Genomic DNA, 25,506 nt, shown 5'->3' with positions numbered 1-25,506 from the left:
CCGTAAGGCAACTGGAAGTGATCTCTAAGTTTCCTGCTAATTTACTGGGAGACGGGTAATGTTAGAGTATTGCTCCATAAGAATTTGGGTGCATACTTTATATTCCAGTGTGGCTGTTAATTGACCGTGTTTTCACTGCAATCTATTTGTGCTGCAGGCCATTTGTTACGCGTGCACGTTTCCTGGCGTCGCTGCGGTTACGGATCCTTGTCAGGACCGCTCATTGTGAGGCCGGTCGGACTGTACAGGGTGGTCCATGGATCGTGACCTGGCCAATTGTCTCACGAAATAAGCGTCAAACGAAAAAAACTACGAAGAACACAGCTTGTCTAGCTTGAAGGGAAAAGGGGGGGGAGGTGGAACCAGATGGCGCTATTGTTGGCCCGCTAGATGGCGTTGCCATAGGTAAAATGGATATCAACAGCGTTTTTTTTAAATAAGAACCACCATTTCCTATTACATATTCGTGTAGTACGTAAAAACATATGAATGTTTTGACTGGATCACTTTTTTCGCTTTGTGACACAAGCCGCTGTTATAGTCACATACATATGGCTTACAATTTTAGACGAACAGTCGGTAACAGGTAGGTTTCATCATCATCATCATCATCATCATCATCATGTAAGACTGATTATGCCTTTCAGCGTTCAGTCTGGAGCATAGCCCCCTTATCAAATTCCTCCATGATCCCCTATTCAGTGCTAACGTTGGTGCCTCTTCTGATGTTAAACCTATTACTTCAAAATCATTCTTAACCGAATCCAGGTACCTTCTCCTTGGTCTGCCCCGACTCCTCCTACACTCTACTGCGGAACCCAAGAGTCTCTTGGGTAACCTTGCTTCTCCCATGCGTGTAACATGACCCCACCATCTAAGCCTGTTCGCCCTGACTGCTACATCTATAGAGTTCATTCCCAGTTTTTCTTTGATTTCCAGATTGTGGACACCCTCCTGCCATTGTTCCCATCTACTAGTACCTGCAATCATCCTAGCTACTTTCGTATCCGTAACCTCCACTTTGTTGATAATGTAACCTGAATCTACCCAGCTTTCGCTCCCATACAACAAAGTTGGTCGAAAGATTGAGCGGTGCACAGATAACTTAGTCTTGGTACTGACTTCCTTCTCGCAGAAGAGAGTGGATCGTAGCTTAGCACTCACTGCATTAGCTTTGCTACACCTCGCTTCCAGTTCTTTCACTATGTTGCCATCCTGTGAGAATATGCATCCTAAGTACTTGGAACCGTCCACCTGTTCTAACTTTGTTCCTCCTCAATCCGTTTATATTTCTTTTCTACTGACGTTTCTTTCGTTTTGGAGATGACAATTTTCATACCATAGTCCTTACATTTCTGATCTAGCTCTGAAATATTACTTTGTACACTTTCAATCGAATCTGCTATCACAACTAAGTCATCCGCATATGCAACACTGCTTCTTTTGTGTTCACATATCTTAATCTCACCCAGCCAGTCTATTGTTTTCAACATATGATCCATAAATAATATGAACAACAGTGGAGACAGGTTGCAGCCTTGTCTTACCCCTGAAACTACTCTGAACCATGAACTCAATTTACCGTCAACTCTAACTGCTGCCTGACTATCCATGTAAAGACCTTTAATTGCTTGCAAAAGTTTGCCTCCTATTCCATAATCTTGTAGAACAGACAATAACTTCCTCCTAGGAACCCGGTCATATGCCTTTTCTAGATCTATAAAGCATAGATACAATTCCCTTTATCACTCATAACACTTCTCCATTATTTGCCCTAAGCTAAAGATTTGGTCCTGACAACCTCTAAGAGGCCTAAACCCACACTGATTTTCATCCAATTGGTCCTCAACTAATACTCGCACTTTCCTTTCAACAATACCTGAGAAGATTTTACCCACAACGCTGATTAAAGAGATACCTCTGTAGTTGTTACAATCTTTTCTGTTTCCATGTTTAAAGATTGGTGTGACTACTGATTTTGTCCAGTATGATGGAACCTGTCCCGACTCCCAGGCCATTTCAATTATCCTGTGTAGCCATTTAAGACCTGACGTTCCACTGTATTTGATGAGTTCCGACTTAATTTCATCCACCCCAGCTGCTTTATTACACTGCAATCGACTGACCATTTTCTCCACTTCCTCAAATGTGATCCTATTTCCATCATCATTCCTATCCCATTCTACCTCGAAATCTGAAACACTGCTGATCGTATTTTCACCTACATTCAGCAACTCTTCAAAATATCCCCTTCATCTGCCCAAGGCATCCACAGGATTCACCAGCAGTTTTCCTGACCTGTCCAAAATACTTGTCATTTCCTTCTTACCTCCCTTTCGAAGACTGCTAATCACACTCCAGAATGGTTTTCCAGCAGCTTGACCCATAGTCTCCAACCTGTTTCCAAAGTCTTCCCAAGATTTCTCTGCTGCAATTATCTGTTTGGCTTTTTTTCTTTCATCAACATAACTTTCTCTGTCTACCTGAGTTCTAGTATGTAGCCATTTTTGATACGCCTTCTTTTTCCTTTTACAGGCTGCCTTGACTGTGTCATTCCACCAAGCTGTTTGCTTCATCCTTATCTTACACACTACTGTTCCAAGACATTCTTTAGCCACTTCTAGTACTGTGTCCCTGTACCTTGTCCATTCCTTTTCCAATGACTGTAATTGACTACATTCAACTGACTGGTACCTTTCTGAGATCGCTCTTATGTACTTGTGCCTGATTTCCTTATCCTGAAGTTTCTCCACTCTTATCCTCCAACGTATGGACCGGACCTCCTTCACTTTTGGCCTCACAATTCCAATTTCAGTGCGGATTAAATAATGATCAGTGTCATCAAAAAATCCCCTGAATACACGTGTGTCCCTCACAGCCTTCCTGAATTTTTGATCTGTTATTATATAGTCAATGACAGATCTGGTTCCCCTGCCTTCCCAAGTATACCGGTGAATGTTCTTATGTTTAAGAAAGGAGTTTGTGTTTACTAAGCCCACACTGGCACAGAAATTCAAGAGTTGTTTCCTTTTCCTGTTGGCCTCCATATCCTCTCCAAATTTCCCCATAACCTTTTCATATCCTTCTGTTCGATTTCCAACTTGGCATTAAAATCACCTATGAGCAGAACACTGTCCTTGTCCTTTACTCTAACAACTACATCACTGAGTGCCTCATAAAAACTATCCATCTTATCTTGATCTGTCCCTTCACAATGCGAATATACTGACACAATCCTAATTTTCTTGCTAGGCGCTGTCAAATCTATCCACATCAGTCGTTCATTTCCATACCTTACTGCAAATACGCTGGGTTCCATTTCTTTCGTGATGTAAAGCCCTACACCTCATTGTGCTATTCCTGCTTTGACTCCTGACAGGTAGACCTTGTATTCTCCCACTTCCTCTCCTTTCTCACCCCTTACCCGAATGTCACTAACAGCTAAAACGTCCAGCCCCATCTTGCTTGCAGCCTCTGCCAGCTCTACCTTCTTCCCAGAATAGCCCCCATTGATATTAATAGCTCCCAATTTCATTACTATTTGTTTGCCAAGTCGTATCTTAGAAGTCCCTGGTTTGTTAGTTAGAGGTGGGACTCCGTCACCTCCAAAGGTCCGAGGCATTTGCTCTGATTGATGCCAGCATCATATTTAAAGTACCAGGGAAGCAGGTTGCTAGCCTTACTTGCCACGAGTCCCATTGAGTTTTACCCCTAACGGTTGAGGGACTAACCGGTGTATTTGGTAGTCTTTGCCGTATGAGCACAAAGGTGACCACGGCTCAGAATATGTCCGAGATGCCCAGCCTTATTCCAAACTAACTGGTATCCCGACTGTCGGGACCACTTACTTGGCCACTCATACGTTGCCCGTGGTTCATGAACTAAGACATAATTAGAGGAACCCACACCATGAACCACAGGTAGGCTTTATAAACTAAAATACAGAATGCAGGTACGTTTCAACATTTTATTTCGGTTGTTCCAATGTGATACATGTACCCTTGTGGACTAATCACTTCTGACAGCGCGTTATGTTACAGCGTGATTACTTTTAAATGCCAGATTAATGCAATAATGCTCAAAATAATGTCCGTCAACCTCAATGCATTTGGCAATACGTGTAACGACGTTCTTCTCAACAACGAGTAGCAATGATCGGACATGCATTGACAATGCGCTGACGCATGTTGTCAGGCGTTGTCGGTGGATCACAATAAGAAATATCCTTCAACTTTACCCACAGAAAGAAATCCGGGGACGTCAGATACGGTGAACGTGCGGATATGGTGCTTCGACGACCACTCCACCTGTCATGAAATATGCTATTCAATACCGCTTCAACAGCACGCGAGCTATGTGCCGGACATCCATCATGTTGGAAGTACATCGCCATTCTGTCATGCAGTGAAACATCTTGTAGTAACATCGGAAGAACATTACGTAGGAAATCAGCATACATTGCACCATTTAGATTGCTATCGATAAAATGGGGGCCAATTATCCTTCCTCCCATAATGACCCTCCATACATTAACCCGCCAAGGTCGCTGATGTTCCACTTGTCGCAGTCATCGTGGATTTTCCGTTGCCCAATAGTGTATATTACGCCTCTTTACGTTACCGTCGTTGGTAAATGATACTTCGTCGCTAAACAGAACGTGAGCAAAAAATCTGTCATCATCCCGTAATTTCTCTTCTGCCCAATGGCAGAACTGTACACGATGTTCAAAGTCGTCGCCATGCAATTCCTGGAGCATAGAAATATGGTACAGGTCAAAACGATGTTGATGTAGCATTCTCAACACCGACGTTTTTGAGATTCCCGATTCTCGAGCAATTTGTCCGCCTCTGATGTGTGGATTAGCCGCGAGAGCAGCTAAAACACCTACTTGGGCATCATCATTTGTTGCAGGTCGTGGCTGACGTTTCACATGTGGCTGAACACTTCCCGTTTCCTTAAATAACGTAACTATCCGGCGAACGGTTCGGACACATGTATGATGTCGTCCAGGATACTGAGCAGCATACATAGCACACGACCGTTGGGCATGTTGATCACAATAGCCATACATCAACACGATATCGACCTTTTCCGCAATTGGTAAACGGTCCATTTTAACACGGGTAATGTATCACGAGGCAAACACCGTCTGCACAGGCTCAATGTTACTTGATACCACGTACTTATACGTCTGTGAGTATTACAGCGTCATCTGTCACAAAGCGAAAACAGTGGTTCAACTAAACCATTCATATTTATTTACGTACTACACGAATATGTAATAAAAATGGGGGGTTCCTATTTAAAAAACCCAGTTGATATCCGTTTGACCTGTTGCAGCGCCATTTAGCGGGCCAACCATAGTTCATCTGGTTTCCCCCTTCAAGCTAGACGAGTTTCGTTCTTTGTAGATTTTTCGTTTGATGCTTATTTCGTGAGATATTTGATCCGGTCACTAGCAATGGGCCACCCTGTACATAAATACACTGCTGGCCATTAAAATTGCTACACCACGAAGATGCCGTCCCACAGACGAGAAATTTAACCGACAGGAAGAAGATGCTGTGATATGCAAATGATTAGCTTTTCAGAGCATTCACACAAGGTTGGCACCGGTGATGACACCTACAACGTGCTGACATGAGGAAAGTTTCCAACCAATTTTTCATACATAAACAGCAGTTGACCGGCGTTGCCTGGTGAAACGTTGTTGTGATGCCTCGTGTAAGGAGGAGAAATGCGTACCATCACGTTTCCGACTTTAATAAAGGTCGGATTGTAGCCTACAGCGATTGAGGTTTATCGTATCGCGACATTGCTGTTCGCGTTGGTCGAGATCCAATGACAGTTTTCAGAATATGGAACCTTTGGTTCAGGAGGGTAATACGGAACGCCGTGCTGGATCCCAGCGGACCCATATCACTAGCAGTCGAGATGACAGGTATCTTATGCGCATGGCTGTAACGGATCGTGCAGGCACGTCTCGATCCCTGAGTCAACAGACGGGGACGTTTGCAAGACAACAACCATCTGCACGAACTGTTCGACGGCATTTGCATCAGCATGGACTATCAGCTCGGAGACCATGGCTGCGGTTGCCCTTGACCGGCATGTCTAGATAGACAAAATGTTTGACTGCTGCCCTGGCCAGCACATTCTCCAGATCTCTCACCAATTGAAAACGTCTGGTCGATGGTGGCCGAGTAACTGGCTCGTCACAATACGCCAGTCACTACTCTTGAAGAACTGTGGTATCGTGTTGAAGCTGCATGGGCAGCTGTACCTGTACACACCATCCAAGGTCTATTTGACTTAATGCCCAGGCGTATCAAGGCCTTTATTACGGCCAGAGGTGGTTGTTATGGGTACTGATTTATCAGGATCTATGCACCCAAATTGCGTGAAAATGTAATCACATGTGGGGTCTAGAATAATATATTTGTCCAATGAATATCCGTTTATTGTCTGCATTTGTTCTTGGTGGGTACCGCCTGCTAGTGAGCCTGTGCACAACCCGTGTTGAGTGAACGCTCGTGTTGCCTGCCGGCCGTAGCGTTATTGCTTCCAAATACTGCTGTGGGCTTTAACGCCGTTCTCTAAAGTTAAGTGCAATTTGGGAATCATTCCAAGTCATTATGTCCGTTAGTTAAGTGAGGCCACTTTGTTAGTATTAGCGTTTCTGTAAGTTATTTTACTGGTTGAGATATTACTAGCAATTCTTATTTAACACTTATGTTAATAATTTGTCTATCTTTTTGAATGTGTAACTTGTTATTTGTCCTGCGTGGCAGTTTTACGACCTTGGTTGGTCTCCTTGCATTTTTAGTATATGCATGTTTCACTGTGGACCTTTATGTGGGCAGTTCAGTTTTATTAAGCTTTAAGATCTCTTTTTTTCTTTTTTTTAATGAAGGTGTGGTATTGTGTGGCTGTGAAACTTTGATTTGGAAGTGTATAGTGTTACCAGTCTTTTGAGCTATGGCTAAACAAGAACGGCTGTTTATGATTGATTACTCACCGTGCCTACTATCTATGATTTTGGTTGCGGACTCAAGATATCATTCTTATTCGTGTTTATGTAATTCAGTTAAAGTGAAGATTTGTATATTGCATCAGTAAGATGGCAAATGTCCGATTTGAAGTTTATACTAAAGTGTGATTTAAGTCAAATTAAAATTGTAAAACTACCACAAACTTGTCCATCACCAGTGATCGCGGGCTTCCTATTTCCTTTAAATAACTGAGGTGAGACTGTAGTTTTTGATTTTCTAAAGAATTGAGTTGTACCACGGTTCACTATACTGCGTGCGTTTGATCGAGATTTTGAACGATCAAAGGCGCTTTAAATCAACGACTGGATATTAGATTGCGTGAAAATGACTTTGAAAAATATCACAGGATTACAGCTAGACTTCATTCTGAACTCACTTTTCGTAAAAGCTGACAACTATGGAGAAATAATACTGGGAACAAACGACGGAATATTGAAATCGCGTCACAAGTACGGCAGCACCAGCAGTGTAACGATACAGCATTTCGGGTACGGTGTCTGGTTCATAAGAGTTTACAACCTGCCGTTTGAAGCACTGGACGAAGAAATCATCAAAACTCTAACTACGTAAACACACACTCCGTCGTTCGTCACGGTCTGCGGGCACAGAGGTTTCGTGACGTACAGCGGGCAGCCCCAGACTTGCTCTGTATGTCACGCCACGGGCTACACGAATAGCAATTACCCGCGCAAACGACCGCTACAGCTGCCCAGAGAAAACTCATATTCTGGGGCGTTAACGAACCTGAACGCTGATTTCGCCGCGCCCACAGCGAGAGACAGACACGGAGGGTGTGCGGACATTTGCCACGCCGGGCATTTGCCACGGTTTTACCTGCTCCGAAGGGTTGGGTCCCCTGTCTCCCCCTCCTCCTCCCCATCGCTTACTGGGCCTTTCCGCTGGTTTACTTAACATAGAACCAGAATCTCTTTGGATTTTCCGCCACATGTCTAGAGAGAGTTTCGTTGTGGAAACTATTAAATGCATCTCGCACTGAAATCCGCTCCAAATTTCGAGCCTCAGTGAAACTTGGAGATTTTGCGTTCGTCTAAATTATACGTGCCTTTTTGGTTCTCCTGCAGCAGCTTTCTGTTGTGTTTTGTGTACCATACCATTTATTTGGTATGAATGTCTCGATCGCTGTTGATACTATTTCTTTGAACTTAGGTTACATACGGTCTTCACTTACATAGTTTGGCAGGATTGGAGACTGTCTCTTACAGAGACGTCAACCGAATTTTTAGTTACTTTTATGAATAGATATATTTCGCGTTTAGTTTCGGTGAATTTCTTTGTTACGGAATTGAGCCTCGCTACGACTGTGTGTTCACTAATCCCTGTATCCGTCGTGATGGTCAGGATTATTTGTGGCTAAGAGGTCAAGTGCATTTTAGTAACCACTTACAATTTGAATCTCCTCGTGAACTAATTGTCCAAAATAATAAAAAAAGCATTTAGAACAATTACGGAAGTTGTTTTCTATCTACAATAGGGTCTGAAAATGTATTTTTGTCATCATATGGAAGGTAAATTGAAGTGACTGCCAACTATAATTGTATGAGTAGGGTACCTATTTGTGATGAGACTCAAGTTTTCTTTGAACTGATCAGTAACTGTTTCATCTGAGTCCGGGGGTCGGTAAAAGGAGCCAGTTATAAATGTATTCCGGTTGTCGAATATAACCTCTGCCCATACTAAGTCACAGGAACTATCTGCTTCAATGTCTCTTGTGAGCTGGAACACACATTACATTATTTTCCCTTAAGTTGTGCGTCTTGTTTTTGTTGTAGTGCAGATCATTACAATTACGGCTTTCTCTGTGACCCTGTAAATACCAGAGATAAACAATGTAGAACAACAACGCACGTTACAAGCATAGCATCTTCATTTCCTTATTTCTAACATTTTAAAATTGTACGTCGACTTTAGATGACATGTCAATCATAGATGTTCTTGTCTCTATTTAGTGAACGTATTTTCAGTCATGTTTTGAACATTGTCCAGCTGCATTTTATTAACTAATGTTTCGCCGCAAGGGATATCGCATTTTAGAGACTAAATTAATATGGAATATGTCGTTGTTCTGTTCAGACATTCACATACCCATTTCTTCTTTCCTTGTTGTCTTTTGGGCAGGCAGCTGTAGTAATTAAAGAAGGCACAAATGCAGTGATCAAAAAGAAATGTTTAGCGTACATTCGTATTCTCTGTACATCGTTGCTTTCTTGTTGCTCCGCCGAGCGGGATTAGCCGAGCGGTCTATGGCGGTCATGGACTGTGCGCCTGGTCCCGACGAAGGTTCGAGTCCTCCCTCGGGCATGGGTGTGTGTGTTTGTCCTTAGGTTAATTTAGGTTAAGTAGTGTGTAAGCTTAGGGACTGATGACCTTAGCAGTTAAGTCCCATACGATTTCACACACATTTGAACATTTTTCTTGTTGCTCCCATGGCGATGGACTGTTTCTATCGCAATCAGTAAGCGCGAAAGGAAGCTACCGTACAGACAGAAGGATCTATATTTATACTTGGCAGAACTAATTACTTACTGACGTTATAGTCGGTATTGCTTTCGTTTCCCAAAAGTTCTTATATTTCGATTTCGGATAAGATGCTCTGTATTTGGCGAAGATATCGAAGAAGAAGGTCCCTTACGTGCTGGTTGTATGGAGTAAGATGTAGAGATAGCGGTTTGAAAGCGGACGGAAGTAGCACGAGGAAGAGCGTCCCTTACCTCAGGGATCGCTGCTCAAGCTACCTGGCGAAGGGGCAAGTGTGGCAGATGTCCGGCGTGGCAAATGTCCGGCATTCGACGCGGAAGAGCGTCTTCCGGCGAACACACAGAACGAGATCGCTACAGCCGCGGAGGAGGCTGCAGCGAAGGCCTTCAAGGCCGCGCCGCTACCTGCGGCGGAAGCGGTCCTCGCCCCAGCGCCCACCCCCGACAAAGGAACGATTAGCGGCAACAGCTCCGAGGAGTCTGAGGTGCAGCTGAGAGCTACAACGGCGCGGCCAGCCGAAGAAAATGTGGAATGCCAGAAAACAGTGACGGAAAACTCGAGCATCACACTAACATAGATGACCGGAGAACTAATCGTAAAAGACAGAACCGACACGCTCAAGAAACTCCCGTAACCGAGCAAAGATAATGCCGTCACCCCCAAACCAATTAAAAGGAGAAGCGGCGAGAAAAACAAACGGAAACAGACACAGGCACAAATGGACAGGACACAACACGCCAAAGAAACGATTGGCAATAGAAATGGAATTGAGAGCGAGAAGAGGAGTAAACACTCCGCCCCATCACAAGAAAAAAGCGGAAGCACAAAACTTGTCTGATAACACACACCACCAACGACAGACAGCAACTCGGATCAACAACCAAGCCAACCACATCTACACGATATCCACGATTAATGCCAACAAAATTACGTCGGACACAAAAATAGATCTAAAATAATTGAAAAGCCACGATCGGTTCGATATCGTTTACTAGATGAACGGTTTCAGCACTCTGAAGGTGCCATCATCGGATCTGTGAAGGTATAACGTAACAGATTTGAAGGAGAACTTACATGAGTTAACTATATACATTACAATTATTACAGAACCACATATCTGAAACGTGGATTAACACTTATAAAACTATATGGACATCATAGCACACGAGGCAGACCATCTGATACAAGTAATTGTCACAACCAATAAAAAATAATAAAAAACTGCGCTCATGGTCGTTATTTCCATAAAATATAAATTCATAAACCTCCAAGATGAAAAATCGCAAGAAATTACGAGAAGCCAACCGATGTGGCCGATAGGGGAAGAACTAACCACAATACACCACATCAGCCGAATCGTTAGAAAGACAAAACAAAAATAAAATAAAGTACTTCAAACAGACGACGGAAAAACCGTAACATCGGAGATCATAGAGCACCTACACCGCTACTTCAGCCAGCTGTTCAAGAGGGAACAATTGAGCAACGCCGCAACAGACGTCCTCCTAGACAGCTTGCCCGAGGTTCTGACAAACGACGACGCAGCAAATCTGGAAGAAAACACAGAAAATCACCACGGTCGCACGACACTGCCACAGTGTTCTAGCGCATCTGCTGGGACGTCTTTGGCGACGTTTTTACCGAAATCGTCAACGACTTCATAAGCAGCCAAAAAATTCCGCTGGTAAACGCCGACTGCAAAATAGCAGCTAGATGTGTGGTTGACAATTTGAAAACAGTAAAGAAGACAATCATTAGCACTCACCAGACGAGATCTGTGCCCAGAAGAATCATCTTCAAGGTGATTTCAGATTATAAAGATGTAATCTGGTTTACAGCAGTAAACAGAACCGTAGCGGCAATCGTGTCGATTGACTTTCACAAGACCATCGACCGAGTGAGCCACAAATATCTGTACAAAGTTCTTGAAAAACTTGGCTTCGGAGAAACCTTCATGAATTAAGACATCCTGAACAGCGTCACTTTAGCGACGCCAGTAAACGGCCGGAACACGAAACGTATACAAGCGAAGAGGTCGGTAAGGGAAGGATGTCTGCTGTCGATGTCCTAGTTTGCCATTGCTCATAACCCCCTGTTGCGTAAAAAGCATAAAGCCTACGCCGATGACGTGGAATTCTTCATACAGGGAAAATCAGACCTTTCGAGAATCCAAGAAGCCTTACGAGTCTTTGAACACGCGGCGGGGCAAAAATTAACCCGGCAGAAACCAAACACTTACTGCTCGGCAACAGACCCCTAACCGAGGATGGTGCATGATGCTCTGCGGTTGAAACGCTCAGATGCCTGGGGCTGCAATTATGCTCGTGTCCCATGAAAATGGCGGCGCAAAACTGGCGTACAGGACTGCACATAGTAAGAGTCCTCACCAGAGCGAACGGGAATAAGGAGCTGGATTTATTCCAAAACAGGAGACTCACAAACGAGCAATTACTATCAAAAATGAGGCTTCTAGCCGAAGTCTCATATCCGCCAAAACAGACAGCGAGAGCGATAGAAGGGGCCATATACTACCTTCTGTGCTTTGCGAAATCTTCGAGGTGCAGCTCACCACATGCACATTGGGAAGACACAGAGGAGGACTGGCCCTCGTCGACTTAACACAGAAATGGACTTCACTTTAGAACCACCGTTTAAGTAGTACGGCGTAGAAAAACCCAAACTGCTTAGCGTCCTCCGTTTTTAACACGTACCAGCCAGAAACAGAAAGAGCGCTGGTAAATTTACACTACTGGACATTAAAATTGCTACAGCACGAAGATGACGTGTTCCAGACGCGAAATTTAACCGGCAGGAAGAAGATGCGCTGATATCCAACTGATTAGCTTTTCAGAGCATTCACACAAGGTTGGCGCCGATGGCGACACCTACAACGTGCCGACATGAGGAAAGTTTCCAATCAATTTCTCATACACAAACAGCAGTTGAACGGCGTTGCCTGGTGAAACGTTATTGTGATGCCTCGTGTGAGGAGGAGAAATGCGTACCATCACGTTTCCGACTTTGATAAAGGTCGGATTGTAGCCTATCGCGATTGCGGTTTATCGTATCGCGACATTGCTGCTCGCGTTGGTCGAGATCCAATGACTGTTAGCAGAATATGGAATCGGTGGGTTCAGCAGGGTAACACGGAACGCCGTGCTGCATCCCAACGGCCTCGTATCACTAGCAGTCGAGATGACAGGCATCTTATCCACATGGCTGTAACGAATCGTGCAGGCACGTCTCGATCCCTGAGTCAACAGATGGGGACGTTTGCAAGACAACAACCATCTGCACGAACAGTTCGATGACGTTTGCAGCAGCATGGACTATCAGCTAGGAGACCATGGCTGCGGTTATCCTTGACGCTGCATCACAGACAGGAGCGCCTGCGATGGTGTACTCAACGACGAACCTGGGTGCACGAATGGCAAAAGTCATTTTTTTCAGTTGAATCCAGGTCTTGTTCACAGCATCATGATGGTCGCATCCGCGTTTGGCGACATCACGGTGAACGCACATTGGAAGCTTGCATTCGTCATCGCCATAGTAGCGTATCATCCGGCGTCATGGTATGGGGCGCCAGTGGTTACACGTGTCGGTCACCTCTTGTTCACATTGACGGCACTTTGAACAGTGGACGTTACATTTCAGACCCGTGACTCTACCATTTATTCGATCCCTGCGAAAGCTTACATTTCAGCAGGATAATGCACGACCGCATGTTGAAGCTCCTGTACGGGCCTTTCTGGATACACAAAATGTTCGACTGCTGTCCTGGCCAGCACATTCTCCACATCTCTGAGCAACTGAAAACGTCTCGTCAATGGTTGCCGAGCAACTGGATCGTCACAATACGCCAGTCACTACTGTTGATGAACTGTGGTATCGTGTTGAAGGTGTGTGGGCAGCTGTACCTGTACACGCCATCCAAGTTCTGTTTGACTCAATGCCCAGGCGTATCAAGGCCGTTATTACAGCCAGAGGTGGTTGTTATGGGTACTGATTTCTCAAGATCTATGCACCCAAATTGCGTGAAAATGTAATCACATGTCAGTTCTAGTATAATATATTTGTCCAATGAATACCCGTTTATGATCTGAATTTCATCTTGGTGTAGCAATTTTAATGGCCAGTAGTGTAGTAAAGATCCCATTCAAGTTGATGTATAATAAAGAACATTTCCTATAGCGTAAGTAGCCAGCGAGCTAAGCAGAAGGACAACTATAAAACTGTACGCAGAACTGAGAGGAGAAGAGCGACCCGAGAAAATCGAGACCAAAAACCCAATTGCAAAATTTAAACGAGTGTGGCAAAACCTGAAAGAAGCTGCCATAAATTCAAAAATCAAAACAAACTGGTGTAGGGTCATCAATAACACCGTACCAACAAACGAAAAACTAGCGGCGATCAACCTCAAATCGTCGAATCAACGGCACCTTAGGGCACTGTTTCCAGTGCGGAAACGGAGCAAAAATACGGGAACGGTGCAAAGGAATGCTTGAGAACGACACCGACATGCATGAAACTGGAGCTAATGGCCGCACCAGACACAAAAACCATTACAAAACAGGAAAGGCAAAGCGCACAATGGGGTTTAGACCAGACTGTGACATCAATAATCAAACTAGAGCAAAATGACGTAATGGACCAACATACTTTTAGGAGGAAAATAAGAAAGCCGTGGATGCAAAACTGTGCAGGACAAATTTCATGAGCTCCCTGAAAATAGCACTCGAAGCGTCCCTCAAGAACAGCCACGCAGCCTGCGTGACGTCACCGCCCCCCTTCCCCTTCCCTCGCCGCGCAGACGGGAAGCCGCCTGTTGGAGGCAGCAGCTGCAGCACCGGCCACGCCCCGACCGTAGGGAAACACAAACAGTACAGCGATGGAGCGTAGTGTGCAATGTGTTTCTGTGTAATGTCAGCCTCAGTGACTACTGAAAAGCAGAATAAGTAAAGCCAAAAGGAAAAAAAAAATATTCTCCTTCTACATAAAAATTGCAAAATGATCTGGCAAAAATACTACGGAAAGATCTAAGCCAAAACGTGAACAGACTGTTGTAAATTGCATTTACCATGTACTGTGAAGTTTACCTACGGTATTACAACTAAAAAAAAGCCGTCAGTGCCTAAGTGCAAATATAAAAGCAAAAAAAATATTGCAATTGAAGTGTTTCGCATACACAACTTCTTGTATGAGAAGCTATTGGCTTATCTTTTCATTTTTATTTTTTTAGACATATTTTTTGGCATTTAACATTTTCGCATAGTAACAGATAACAATCTTATCTGAAAAATAATTATATAAATTACAACACTTTAACATTTTAATCTTTTGTACAGAAATCTCCAAGAAACTGACCATTGAGTTTTTTTGTAGATGACGCTTTTCTAGAATTCCCTATCATGTGCGATGCATATTGGAATCTTGAGAAAATTCGCCTGTTAAAGCCTGTATTTAGAAAGTCGAATTACTTTATCGTATTCAACCCATAAGTACACTAGGTACTGTAAGTTTTCCGTTAATTTAAGGCCTAAAATAATATGAATTGTGCGTGCCATGATCCACGTTGTTGCGTGTCGCTTTCCTTTGGGAAACGGATTCCATTCGGGTATCATGCCGTTAGAAATCTGTATACTGTGAAACTTCCTGGCAGATTAAAACTGTGTGCCAGGTCGATACTCGAACTCGGGACCTTCGCGTTTCGCCGGCCTTTCGCAGGAGAGCTTCGGTAAAGTTTGGAATGTAGGAGACGAGGTACTGGTAAAAGTAAAGCTGTGAGGACGGGGTGTGAGTCTTGCTTGGGTAGTTCAGTTGGTAGAGCTCTTGCCCGCGAAAGGCAAAGGTCCCGAGTTCGAGTTTCGCTCTGGTACACAATTTTAATCTGCCACGAAGTTTCATATCAGCGCAAACTCCACTGCAGAGTGAAAAACTCATTCTGTATATTGCGTTCTACTGATCAGTCGATTCGTGTCTCCTGCTTTGTGCCATATCGACAAATTTCGGAACCTCAAAACGATGTTCGATTGTGTCCTCCGAATTACAGTTGCAATGCGGCTGACGGTTTTAACTGGATGGAGTAAAGCTTGAAGCTGGTCGCTATTGTCCGGTTTATCCTGTACCAAGTCGATCTGGGGCCATCTGGTTGACAGCAGCTGGCGAGTGTGGTCCTTTTTCTATTACACACTTAGTTCTGTTGACGTGTACTGCCGCGCTTTATGCGTGCAAGGCCGTTAGTCCCAATCCACCCTCATTTAGGATGAAGGTACAGGTCAGCAGAGAAATCTTACACATTTCACCCCTCCATATAAACCAGTAAATCGCTTGCAGTATAGCCCTCCTTATTTTTCTGGGCATCGTGAGCACCTAAGCTAAGTACCATGCTTTTTCCAGGATAATGTGTGTTGCAGAGTTTGACTTTTTCAGCCATAGCTAAATTTCTATCTTCGTGGATTTTTACTACCGCCCTCATTTTATGTAGTGTTGTGCGCCAATTGAGAGCCGCCATTCTTGTGGATTATTTGCCATAATGACGGCTAAGACTTGGTGTTAGGCAAGTGTTTGGTAGTCACCCAATTCTACTGTATATTCCACTTATTATTTGCAATCGGCAGCATCACAGTCTCTTTGGGGTTAACAACTGCACCTGTAGCTTTTTCGTATAGTCGGAGAATGTTATGTAAGACGTCACAGGCATAAGCTGTACATGTGAGACTTTCATTTCCTACGGACTAGCGGATGTAAATCTATTGCGTATAACTCCATAGATAACGAACAACATCTGACTGGTCTTTTTATGGGGATTTCGCACTTAATCTACGATTAACAATGACTTGTGATAGAGCGTTGACCAAAATATTCTGAATTTCATTCCTGAAATTGGTGCCAAAGCCCATCTTGATCAAGACTTTTTCCAGATATGTATGACTATCCTAGCGAAGACATTTTTCGTTTGTTGACAGAATCGCTGCTTCCTTTGACACGTCGGTTTTTGTGTACGAAAAACCACTTCTATATGCCAGGAAGGCGCCGTATATGTTTCTGTGCGGAACGGCACACATTTAATACGAACTGATAAGTTTCTTCACTGTTTGCTTCAATCTCCCAGCACAGCACCGAGCAATTAGTTTATGGTCAACGTTCACTGATGTGATCAGACGTAGATTCTTTACGTTTGCTGTTTCTTTAGTTTTTGGTAGCGATGTGATGCGTCATCTTACAAATTGTTCCGTAATGTCGAGACCACTACGGAATTCATTAGTAATAGCTAGGAGAACTTCCCTTAAGATATTAAAATAGTTCGGATAAAATTCAACAGTAACCACATCCACTTCTGGAGATTTTCCTTTAGAACTCGTTTTCACTGCTCCCTCAGTTTAGTCTAAAGTGAAGGGCTTGTTAAGATGCGTCCTGTACACTGCTCATCAGACTATGTAATTCAACTATTTTAACGTTATTGAACATAGTGTAAAAATTACAATTTTTTTTTTGCCCGCTACTCGCAAACGAGTGCACCCAGGGTGAATGGCTGCAGGGTGTGATACCTGGGATCTTAACCTACATCACTGGACATTAGCTTTCAACAAGTCGATCCCACAACTGGGAATCTCTCCTCTGAAGTTAAAATTCGTAGATAGCAGAAATATACACATTTCCCAAACCTTTGTAAAATCTTTGCTGCACTAACCGCTTTGTCCACTGTACTAACTGTATAAGAAGGGATGAGTGAATATGTCTAGTTAAAATCTTCCACCTAATGCTCTCTCTCGTCTCACAATGAGATTTTCGCTCTGCAGTGGAGTGTACGCTGATATGAAATTTCCTGGCAGATTAAAACTGTGTGCCGACCCGAGACTCGAACTCGGGACCATTGCCTTTCGCGGGCAAGTGCTCTACCAACTGAGCTACCCAAGCACGACTCACGACCTGCCCTCACTGCTTTAATTATGCCAGTATCACTTCTCCTATCTTCTAAACTTCACAGAAGCTCTTCTGCGAACCTTGCAGATCTAGCACTCATTTCTTCCAGGAGTGCTACCTTCCAAACTTCACTGAAGCCCTTTTGCGAATCTTGCAGAATTAGCACTCCTTTGTTCCTGGCCACGGTGGCCGAGCGGTTCTAGGCGCTTCAGTCTGGAACCGTTCTACTGCTACTGTCACAGGTTCGAATCCTGCCTCGGGCATGGATGTGCGTGATGTCCTTAGGTTAGTTAGGTTTAAGTAGTTCTAAGTTCTAGGATACTGATGACCTCAGATGTTAAGTCCCATAGTGCTCAGAGCCCTCTTTTTACGAAGACGTCGCTGCTTTTGTCAAAATTCACTGGAAAGCATGTACGTGAAAAACTATTGCCGTATAACATTCACACCACCACCACCACCACCACTAACACGACAAATTCTGAGTGTCGGTGCTGAAAAAATGATGGTTGTCATGTTCTGGGACAGCAGTGGTGTAGTCCTCTCATTGCGTTCTAAAGGGCACTAAGGTGTTTCGAAGAAACAGTTTCCTCCAACATTGCGTGAAAAACAGCCGGAAAAGGCCAAGACAACACAACAGAACATCGCGTAACCGCAACATGGCGGTTTGTTGGTGACAACAATTTCGACGTACTTACCAGACCTGGCTCCTGGAGACTTTTGGTATTTCCAACATTGCTCAGCGGTCACTAATCCACTGGTTGCATAACTGATTTTCATGTAGTCAAACCAGACTCCTAAAGAAGAGTTGGCAGCAGTCATGGAATCATAGCGACGACGCTATGAAAAATGTGTACGGCTTCAGCGAGACTATTTCGGGAAATGACATAAGTTTCTCAGATTTCTTGTGGTAAATTTGTGAGAAAAAACCGGATTTTTGATAGCTTGAAGCACCTTGTGCATCTAATTTCCCCTAGTTTCATGATCTGGTTTGTTCTACAAGGAACACATTTCACTCATTACCATACTCCAGTGTCTTGAAAGGAGGATCTAAGATGAACATCAACAAAAGCAAAACGAGCTTAATGGAACGTAGTCGAATTAAATCGGGTGGTGCTGGGGGAATTAGATTAGGAAATGAGACACTAAGTAGTAAAGGAGTTTTGCTATTTGGGGAGCAAAATAACTGATGATGGTCGAAGCAGAGAAGATATAAAATGTAGATTGGCAACGGCAAGGAAAGCGTTTCTGAAGGAGAGAAATTTGTTAACATAGAGTATAGATTTAAGTGTCAGGAAGTCGTTTCTGAAACTATTTGTTTGGAGTGTAGTCATGTATGGAAGTGAAACATGGACGATAACTAGTTTGGACAAGAAGAGTATAGAAGCTTTCGAAATGTGGTGGAACAGAAGAATGCTGAAGATAAGGTGGATAGATCACGTAACTAATGAGGAGGTATTGAACAGGATTGGGGAGGAGAGAAGTTTGTGGCACAACTTGACTAGTAGAAGGGATCGGTTGGTAGGACATGTTTTGAGGCATCAAGGGATCACAAATTTAGCATTGGAGGACAGCATGGAGGGTAAAAATCGTAGAGGGTGACCAAGAGATGAATACACTAAGCAGATTCAGAAGGATGTAGGTTGCAGTAGGTACTTGGAGATGAAGAAGCTTGCACAGGATAGAGTGGCATGGAGAGCTGCATCAAACCAGTCTCAGGACTGTAGACCACAACAAAAACAACCATACTCCAACTCTTCAGTGTTACCGTGCATTCTGCCAGGAAGGTGTTGGCCCCGAGAGAGCATCTGGAGGCGTGTGTACATTGGTTTGTATACATGTCGTCGGTCGATTCTCTTCCACACCATGCTGGAAGCAATAGCAGTGAGAGTGTGAACAACCACAGCGATCATCAGTTAACAATTATGTACCTCTATGCGGGACACTTTAATCCAACAGACCTTCACTTCCCCTCCCCATTTTCTCCTATTTTGGGAATGAAATGATGGTAACCCACTGTGGTAGATGTCTTCTAACTGACCACCACTTTTCCGATGTTCTGATCCCCCGCTCCTCCCTCCACCCCCTCTAAAATCTCGTGGCCTCACTACACGGCGATCGTTGACAATTACTTCTTTCCTTGTGACAATGCCACTTCGTTCTAACTGCCCGACAGCCCATCAACCATGTTGGGCTCTTGAAAGACCACACTGGCAGATGAATGCCTCCGCTGTCACCTTACCTGCTCTTTGCCAGATGTGCTGTGGTGGACCAAAGACATTGCAACAACTAATCAGGATTGTTGAAGGGCCCTGCGGTTTCTCGAACAACATCCTTGTAACAATAATTACTCTTAAGCGTCTATTTGCTAAGAGTCACTGTCTAATTAAATGCAGTAAGAACGAATGCTGGGAGCGCTATGTCTCCTTCTTGAGAATGTACGCTTCTTCACTTCATGGTCCGTGGTCCCCTGGACTGACAGAGATACACTTGTCCTTGATCTCCTCTCCTTCCTTGGTGGCCTATGTGGACTGATAAGTGGGCACTTGCGAATGACTTTGTGAACCGCTTCGCAGCTGCATCACCGGAACGCACCTTCAACTTATTGAACTGCTTGATGCCTCTGACTCATGACGCAATATGGACCCAGGCCTTGATTATTCACAATCAGACGATCCAGTATCTGAAGACTACTTCCACTGAGGGTCTTCAAGCGTATCCAGCTAGGATGTAACTGCGAATTAGTATGACTGTCCCAATCTCTAAAACTCACAGAACGAGGGAGCGGGAGGTACTTCGTGCCCACCTTTTGAAAATATTGTAGTGTCATGTAGTTTATATTTTAAAATTTTGAAAACATATTTATCGTTTTTAATTATTTCTCCTACTAGATTATGTAATTGTGTTAAATTTTCAGTAACACTCAACCAAAAAATTTAGATCCTATGAGTAGGTGTGACTTTTCACAAAACGTTATGTCGGTATTTTCAAGTTCAAGACCCTTCTTATACATCAAACTATCTTTAAAAATTATGATGTGAATAAAAATCAACGACAATTAACGAAATTTCTATTTTTAATTTTTTTGTGGTGGTTATAAGATCCTCCCACTTTCCGTTATGGAAAACTCATTGGTAGTGCCAAGACTGTACTAAATGACATTTACAGATTCTGGACCAGATTATACAGCACCACCTATTTAAAAAGTATGTTATTAACAAAATGTAACAGCTAACGAAATGGTTTGTGGTTAGCAAGAAGCACCACCCTCCATTTGTTAAGACATGTTCCCGAAAATGACTGGGTGCTGGTAGGGGTAAACGAGGCACATACCTGAAGTCAAAACTAATGTTCAGATATGTGTGAAATCGTATGAGACTTAACTGCTAAGGTCGTCAGTCCATCAGCTTACATACTACTTAACCTAAATTATCCTAAGGACAAACACACACATGCCCGAGGGAGAACTCGAACCTCCGCCGGGACCAGCTGCTACCTGAAATCCATTGACTTCAGTAACTGCTCGCAACATTGCTTGAAAAGATGGCTGACCGACGATTATGCTGGGTTCTCGAATGAAGAGGCCGTTTGTACCGCTGTCAGGGAGGCTTCTGGAGGGACGATCCACAGACGACCTTGTAATTAGGTTGCAAAGAGAAATCTCATATGCTACTTGTACACGTTAGCAACTCATCGCAGTCTTTTTTTTACCTATACTTAGTGTCGCAGGAGGGATGGTCAATATTCAAGGACATGACAGGAACGATCATTGGAGGCAAAAAGAGTCTGGTATACATGGGCTCTAAAATGCAGACTCTAAGGGCTATGAGCACTCATTCATCTTAGCCATTGTGACACATCTCTTACACTGTGTTCAGGGCACTGTTTTAGAACCTATATTTACTACACATTTTTCCTCGAATGATCGTCCCTGTCATATGCCTGAATATGTAACGTTAATTCTGGGACACCCTGTATAAGTTACATGAAATGTACTGGCACTTACGGTTATGGACAACAAGCAGCTGTATAATGGTATGACCACAGTGAAAATTTGTGCCGGACCAAGACTCTAAACAGGATTTTCCACTTATTGCTAGCAGCCGTCTTAGCATTAGGCTATCTGAGCCACATCCAAACTTCCGTACGTCGTCAACCATATGTCTAGAACCTACAGTCGTATATTCATTACTTCTATACGTGTACAGGGGACACATTTTAGTTCAAGGTCATTTGCCCATCATCGGTGAATAAATACAATATGGCAGTCGCTATGTTGCTGAAAAGCGCGATGCAATGTTCCTTCGGACGTGCAATGGTCCGTCCTGACACTGACCTCTGATCGAGTGCCGTTGCCGTTGGACGTTCCTGCATAGTCCTGAGGAGGTTCCTCTTCGATAAAAAGCCGAAATGGTTGGCCAATATTCGCCGCCTATAGAGGATTAGCGCTTTTTGTTTCCCTACCGCCACGTCTTCGGGTGTGAGTTGCACTGCTCTCCTTGTTGACTAGGCCCTGGTCTCGATTCTATTGGACTATGGCAGCTAGCTTTGAAATTGTTGGACCCAATCATGAAGTAACACTAGTCATTGGCATCTTCCTTTCTATTTCCATAGGCAGTCTCCTTCCTGGAGAGGGGATCTTCCCTCTTCAGTTCCGACGGTACCAACACTGGCTAACTTATGCAATGCTGTCTGACAATTTCGTAGCCATCCTACTTATCAACTTTTTTCCCTTGCTGATGGTGTTGAGCCCCCTGCACCTGGCCTCATGTAGGATTACCACTTGGAATTCTCCTCGAGGGCCTCAGCCAGGCCTTCCGCCTTAGATTGTGCTCCCGTGTATTTCTACACCAGCCGTCTCTATTGGTTAACTTCCAGGCCTCTAACTAGGACCAGTCTCTTTAAAAGACCTAAACTTTCAGACACCCCATGACTTTCTTGCGTCTTTTCCTCTATTCTTCAGGAGTATCAGTGTGTTGTCATTTACACTGACGGTGCTTAGAGCACACACTGGACGGGATACGCTTTTACATCTAACGACAGTCAGAAACAACAAAGGTCGCCGGAAATGTGTAGTACTTTTACGGAGGAGCTGATAGCCGCTGACACTGTTCTAAGTTCTAAGATTTATTGAACAACCTCCCTCGACTGCGTTTTCATTAGTACAGTCTTCAGGTTAATGATCCATGTTCCTCTTGTCACCCGTGATACCTGCTTTTCACGACTTTCTCTCTGACCATAGTTATACTGCCCTCTATGTTGTATTTCTCTGGGTCACACGTCATGTGGGTATCCAAGGAATGAATCTGCCGATCGTTTGTCTCGAGAAGCGATTACTCGCCTAAAATTCGTTTTAACAATCCCAGGCGCGTATTTGCTTCTGCAAACAGTTCCTCTCGTCAGTCACAGATGTAATACCAGGAGGTTACTGCCTCCTCTAATAAATTCCTCACTGTCAAGGATACTACTGCTGCTTAGCGCTTTTCCTCCTGTACCTCTCCAAAGAAATCCACTGTCCCATGCTGTCTCTGCACCGGTGACACAAGACTAACACACAGTTTTATTGTATGTAGGGAGCTGCTTCCATGTTGTACTTGGAGCTCGACAGCAGTCCTCATTCTAGTGGAATGTGTCCTCCTTCTACCTCTCCGTGCTACAAATTGTCTTCAGTGTTCTTTGCCGCTAACACTGGCGGACTTCTCTCTAACAGTTCTCGGTGAAAGTGGTTTTTATTCTCAGGTATAATGCTTTAAACTTCTTCCCGGGTGGTGGCATTGTGGTTGGGGTTGAGCTATCACTCACTGAATGCTCGATGCCTGGGACCCTGGACCCTTTCTCTGTCAGGCTCTACTTTCAGATTTAGAGATAGCACTCCGAAGAATATTAGGTCCAGCAAGCTTCTTTAAAATTTTGACTATAACGGATCAGAGGTGGTTGGCTGTGGAGAATGTACACATACATATCTGTAGAATATTCACCCTGCCCCACTCATCTATTGGCAAAATTGTTTCTATCGCGTTATTTTGTATTTTTCTGTCCAACTGATATCCATTATTTTTAGCCTTCTCAGTTTTGCTGTTACCGGTCTCCAGGCTCGAAGGACTGGGAGACACACTCGGTCACTCCTGATATATAAACCACCCCTCCCCGTAAACTTAACATCTCTCCAGATCATTTCTCAGCTCTGGCTTCACTTTTCCTTTTAAGACTTCAATTTTACCACTTCTACATACTTCAGGATTCGATCAAATGTCTTGGCTCACGTCACTATCTCCACAGGAACACTATTTTTACCAGGGAACTGACGACCTAGGTGTCGAGTCCCTTAACTCTGCACTAGGCAAAAGAAATAACTACGTAGTAATGTAACTTGGGTTCTCCAATAGTAGTCTGATACAAGAATGTTATTCAATAAATAATGCCCCACATTTTCTTCTCAGAATATACTCGTCCTTACGAGTTAAATTTTGATAGTTCCCTAGAAAGCAGTGTGTGTTGTTGCGCTGCTTCTGGGATAGGGAGATGTGCCGGCCCTGGAGCGAATCTGTCCAACGGATTAACGACGAGGTTCAGTCTGCCGACACTGCATCGAATCCACCCGGCGGATTAACGATTGCAGTCGGTGTGCTTGCCAGCTTGTCTGTGTGGTTTTTAGGCTCTTTACCAAATCCGACTTACGTCAGTACCAGACCGGTACCCAAGTCCCACTTCAGTTTCGATTCGCAATCATTTAGAAAAACTTCCGCATACATTCACATCAGTCACACTACACGCAGGTAGGTAGGGGACAAATATTTCATCCTTGTGGGTTACGGGTAGACCATCCTGCCACCCCTTAAATTAACCGTGTCAAATCCGATAGTAATTATGGTTACCTCACGCAAATGCTGCACAACACACAAAAAAGAAGAAAGAAGTTAGAAGTTACAAATTGGTGACAATATCAGTTTACATTCCTCTTAAATGTACTAGTTTCCTACATAACTTCTACCACGTTCTATGGCATTATGCTAACGTTGTGGCTAAATCTCGTGTCCTGTGCACTTTTCCCGCGTGAGTTACGCTCTTATCATCTTCAAAGTGTGTCCTCGTGTGGAAGTTCCTCAATCGAGCGAAACAGATGGTAGATCGAAACTGGGCTGTTCGGTTGCTGAGGCAATGCTGTACAGCCCAATTGGGCAACGAGTTCCCTGTTTTGAGACTCGTGTGAGGGCAAGAGTATTTTTATTCCTATCTGACCGACCACGTCGTACACAGTTCTTGAGTTTGTTCAGTCTTCACATATGGCTTTGAATTCAGCTTTTGGCAGCATATATGCGAGAGTGACACTATCACTATCCCATAATGATTTCGAGAGGAGAGGAAGCTGCCTGCAATTCCTTTTTCTCGTTACCGCAGGTGGTTTTGTATATGGCTCGGTGATGTATCCAGGTTTCGTCCCGTGCAACCATCCCTGATATAAAGCCCTCTAATCTGATCTCAAACTGATCCAACATATCAGATGACTTCTCTTTGAATCTTGTGATGTGAGTATTTATGGATCCCATCTTTAGCACATCTTCGAATCCCAAGGAGTATAGCACTGCAAACGCACTTTCAGTGGTGGTAGCTGTAGAGCTAATTTTCAATTCGTGATGTAACATTCTCCACAAATAACGGTTTCCACAAGGTCGGGCGCAGCGGATGGTACATGTCCAAAACGTGAGCTATCATGGAGCTCACTTTCTGCACTTCTTCACGCTTTGAGTCTCTTAGCTTATTCACCAACAGCACTTAAAATGGTTCAAATGACTCTCAGCACTATGGGACTTAGCATCTGAGGTCATCAGTCCCCTAGAACTACTTAAATCTAACTAACCTAAGGACATGACACCCATCCATGCCCGGCTCCAGACTGAAGTGCCTAGAACCGCTCAGCCACACCGGCCGGCCCAATAGTACTTACATCAATTGCATGATTACCATACATTACACACAAACGTTTATGGATGTTCAAGAATGTTTCTTCTTCAGCAACCAAGAATTAAATTCCAGCATA

This window comes from Schistocerca gregaria, chromosome 7 (genome assembly GCF_023897955.1).
Source record: "Schistocerca gregaria isolate iqSchGreg1 chromosome 7, iqSchGreg1.2, whole genome shotgun sequence".
NCBI classification, from domain to species: domain Eukaryota; kingdom Metazoa; phylum Arthropoda; class Insecta; order Orthoptera; family Acrididae; genus Schistocerca; species Schistocerca gregaria.
This window is presented reverse-complemented; position numbering follows the sequence as displayed.